Consider the following 4788-nt stretch of genomic DNA (forward strand, 5'->3'; position numbering starts at 1 on the left):
CAGATCCGGGAGCGCGGCGCAGGCGAACAGCGGCCGCGCCGCGCTCCCGCGGCTCTTAAGGGGCGCAGCGCGGGCCGCCCATTGGCCGCTATTTATAGCCCATTCATTCCATTGGTCTGCGCCGCGGGGTGGTGCCGCCGCTTTGTCCGCCGCCCACAGGCCCAGACCACCCCCTCTGCCAGCCTCCCACCCTGAGTGTCCCCTCGCAGGGACCCCGCGCAGCCCCCATACCCCACCCGGCTCTGGCCCAGAACACCGAAGCCAGAACCTCAGACCCTTGGACATCCTGGCGTTTCCCCCGACACTGCCTCCGGGCGGGAAACTGAGGCAGGAGAGCCACAGGGTACTTGGGGACGTTCGGGCTCATCTGCATCCTGGCTGCTGCCAGGGGCCGGGCGCGAGCGTCCCGGGCTTCTGAAGCAGGTCTAACCTCCGCCCCATCCACCGGGACCCAGCTGGTCGGAGCCGCCGACCTTCCTCAAGGTGCCCGCGGGCATCTCCGGGGCGGTCTTGGTGCAGAGCGGAGGCGCACTGAAGGCGCAGTCTGGCGGCGGCCCAGCCTGGCGGCACCCGCGCGGTGGCTTGACCTTGGACAAGTTCCTGGGCTCCGGGGGATTCAAGCCAGAGACCCCCGGCCCTTCCCCTCCTGATCGATTCGGGAACACTGAGGCCCCAAGAGACCGCTGGGGAGAGCTCTGTCAGTCTCCAGACCCCAGCCCTGGGCACCTCTCAGCAGGGGACGTGCTCAGTCCCTCCACTTCGCACCCAGAGGCAGCCGCCAGAGACTCTGGCAAAGAGGGGAAGAAGCACTAACGAACCATAAATATAGGTGAGATTTAAAAAAAGAAAAAAGAAAACTCACTCAAAATCAGAATCATGCACATTAAAACGACTCTCCTTTCCACGACCCCCGACACACGCAGATTGGCAAAAACGTCGGATTGACACAGCAGCCAGAGCTGGCTATGGGGTGGAATGTGGGGAAACAGGTGTTCACACGCTGCCTGCAACTGCGAATTGCTACATCCTTTTTGGAAAGTAATTTGGCAATATCTATTAAAATTAAAAATGTTCATACTGCATGACCCAACAGTCCTACTTCTAGGAATCCAGCCTATAGAAAGGACAGTCTCAGCTCTCTGCAGACAGACCAGGAGTTGCGTAGTGTAAAGGACAAACCAACCAATCTGGATATAACTCGAAGCCCACCACTTGGGGACTGGCCATGGGGTAGGGAGGCGTGTACCCAGTATAGAATATTAGGCAGCCATTAAAAAGAGTGAATTGGCGCTTCTGAGGTTAATGCCCACAGTATGTTGCTTCATGAATAAAGCACGAAAGGAGGAACCCCTTATCTATGTGCATAGCTAACAAAATCCCGCAGGTCTTCGCCGAGAGCTCTGGGCTGCAAGGGGAACGAGCTGCAGCTGGGGGAAGACTGGCCGGTCGCAAGCAGCCAAGAGAGCAAAATGCCAGCGGGAGATGGGAGGAGATGGGTGGAGATGGGTGCGGCTGGGGGCGGGGCAGAGCGAGGAATTCCGGTGTGTTTGGGGAGTGGGCATTGAAGCCAGATCCCAAGGAGGAGCACATTGGTCCCCTCTGTCTGCGCGCTCATCGACTGTCCCTGGCTGTCCCGTCGGACAGCAGCAGGGACCCCTGCTTCTTGCCCAGCTCACCTTAGAGTGTTTGACCTGTTCCCAGTCAGCATTTTGGGTGTTTTGTTTGTTTTAGATCCAAACCATTGTAAAAAGGCAAATGGTCTGGGCTGGCCAGACAGCAGGTGTCCCTTAAGCCTGGAATTCCTGCGCTCTGTCCCCTGCAGCCCCTCCCCCCAGTTTTCTAACTCCGTGCAGCTGCCCTCCCGCTTCCCCCATCCCAAAGGCCTAATGGGCTCAAGTTTCTGTTTCTAGAAACCGGAGCTGCTGGCCCTGGAGGCTGAGCTTTCGGACCCCGCACGGGTGGAGGGTGAAGTCCTCTGGACTTCCTCTTTGTCTTCACAGGAGGCTCCCCTCCCCCCACCACCCTCAGGTTGCCGAAGACTTGACCGCTTTGTGGGGCGGGGGAGAGAAGAATCCCCATTTCCACTCCCTCCGCTAGTAAGGTCCAACTGGGGAGGTGGTCCAGAGGCTTGGGGCTGCCTTGCCCAGGGTCAGGCAGGCCCTCAGGGGTAAGCCTGCTGGGGCTCCTGCAGCCCTCTGCCTTCTGAGATGGGCATTTTGTCCCCATTTTGCAGATAAGCAAAAGGAAGATCAGAAGGTGGGTGATGGAGGGGCCAGGTCAGAGGTCAAAGGTCCTGGAGCGCCTAGCATTGTGCTAATCTGACAGGGACCCACCTTGGGTACCCCAGGCAGGCCGGGCCTGGGCTGGACTCAGACTGACATGGCAAGGTGATCAGAGCTGTGACAGGGGAAGGACAGGGAGACTGAGGGCTTTAGAACCAAGTGTCAAGGTGAGGACTTCCCCATCCCCACCAGGCGGAGGCTGCTTGGGAGCCTGGGTGGTCACAGCAGGGCGGTGGGCGGGAGGTCTGGAGGGCACCAGCCTTCATCTCAGCCAGAACACTGCCCCTGGCTGACCTGGCTCTCATCTGTGGACCCTTCACTTTCCCCAGGGCCCACAGAAGCCGGTTTGGTGGCGTCCAGGTGAGAAGCCAGGTGACATCACCTGGCCAGTTTATGGTCCAAATTTCTCAGAAATCACGCCTGCTTACATATTAACTACCAGAGCCCCAGGGGGTGGGGAGGCTCCAAGGAATTCCTGCCTTTCATCCACAGATCATGTCCCCCTCCCGCTCAGCAGGGCAGACAGAGGTGGGCCAGGTGCAGGGGCAGGGCCAGGCTTCAGGCAGGGGACTGGAGACTGGCCATTCTCCGAAGCATTGTTTCCTCCTGGTGCCCTGCCCCTGAGCTCTGTGGGCCCCAGAAGAGAAGGTGGCTGGGGGCAGGAGAAAAGCAGGGCTGCCTTGGGACCACAGGGCACAGTGGGTTACTCGGCTGGGCTGGTCAGACAGGAGGGGCCCTCGGGTCACCTGATCCCTGCCTGAGATGCGTGCAGAGCAGCCACCCCGCCGTGGGCATCCGCCGCTTCTCCCTTGCCTCCAGGGGCTCCTGCCTGTTCCCACCTGTCTGCAAAACCTGCCATTGCCCCTCTGCAGCCAGGTTTACCGGCTTTAAATCCCAGTCCCACTTTGGCCACGTGCCCTTAGGCAAGTTACTTAACTTCCCTGAGTCTCAGTTTCCCCATCTGTAAAGTGGTCCCTCCCTCATAAGATTGCAGGGAGGGTTCAGTGCAGTGACACTTAGCTGGGCTTACTTAGCATCCGTTCTTGTTGGGCGGGTCCTGATTTACAAACTCCACCCAGGGCAAGGTGCCCACCCAGCCTGGGGAATCAGCAGGGGCCGGTGCTTGAGGGCTCAGGCTGAGGACTGAGCAGGTTCAGATGGAGCGGATGGGCAGCTCTGGGAAGGCTTCCTGGAGGAGGGGGGCACTGGAGGAGCTGGTCAGCCAGTCAGGGACAAAGAGGAAAGTAGGAAGTCGAAACCACAGGAAACCACTGCCGAGTCACCAAGTCTTAATTTAGACCTAGGCGTCCAGCCTCAGCTCCATGCCACAGCTGAGTGGCTGGGGAAGGAAGAGCCCCCAGAAGTAGAAAATTGAGATCTCCCAGAGGAGCAATTAAGGGGTGATTCGGGTGGTGCAGCACCAAAGAGGTGAAGCAAAGTCACCTGAAACAGAAGTTGGTGAGCCACAGATGGGGCTGGGTTGTCTCAACGTTGAGAGCTGGAGGCAGGGCGTCCATGATGCAGCCCCACGGGCAGCTGGCCCCACAGAGATGTGAACCCACAGAGAGCGGGAGACCCAGACAGCTCCTCACCTTCTTGTCTGTGGAGGTCCCAACCCAGGCCCGGCCAGGGCAGGGGCATGGAGGGGCTGAGGCCAGACACCTGGGTTTCCACCATGAACTATGAGGGGCCCATGGCAAGGGCCACAGCCCCTGGCCAGCCCTGACCTCACATGAGGAAAAGTTCAGAGCGCCCCACAGGGGCTCAGCAAAGGGGCAGGGGCTGGCTCTGTGGGGGCCTGGCCACTCCCATTTTACCAGGCTGGAGCAACCTGGGCCTAAGAAGTGTCCCCTAGGGTTATTACTAACTGGCCCTGGGTTAGCTGGGTGGGCTGGGGACATCTCCATCACTCTCCAGTCCCAAGGCGAACAGGACGAGGCCTGGTTGCAGGGAGCTGAATGCTGGAGCCAAGCAGTCTGTGTCCCCTGTCCTCAGCCCCCCCTCCCCCACACATACTTCCCAGAGGAAATGGCTCAGAGTCAGCCCTGCTGAGACATAATGGGCTGCTGCTTCCCTTTTCTGCCCCTCCCCCAGTCCCCTGCTCAGGCCACGGGGCCCTGTCCTCTCTGAGCCAAGAGTGGGCCCATTTCATGCAGCTCTCACTGCATCCTGCAATGACCCCCTCCCTCCTGTAAGCAGCTTCTGCCCTCCGGAGAATGGTCCCTGCGGGAGAGGCAGGCCAGGGAGCGGCAGCGCCCGGGCAGAAGGCCACTTCCGCAGACCCTGCCAGACCCCCATCTCCTGCGCCCTGGCTGACCCCAGCCAAAGCCTTCTGGGACGACCTTCTGACCGGCGATTCCACTTTCTGGAATGCACCCTGGGGCCCAGTCAGGGCTGTTCCCAGGGCGATGTGCAATGATAAACTGTCCACCGGCACAGTGTCCTCACGGGGCTGGGCGGTGGCCGTCGGGGCCCTGTCCTGGGCGCTGCTCGGGCGCGCGTAGGC

Source organism: Pteropus alecto, unplaced genomic scaffold (assembly GCF_000325575.1).
Source record: "Pteropus alecto unplaced genomic scaffold, ASM32557v1 scaffold8, whole genome shotgun sequence".
In the NCBI taxonomy this organism is placed as follows: Eukaryota; Metazoa; Chordata; class Mammalia; order Chiroptera; family Pteropodidae; genus Pteropus; species Pteropus alecto.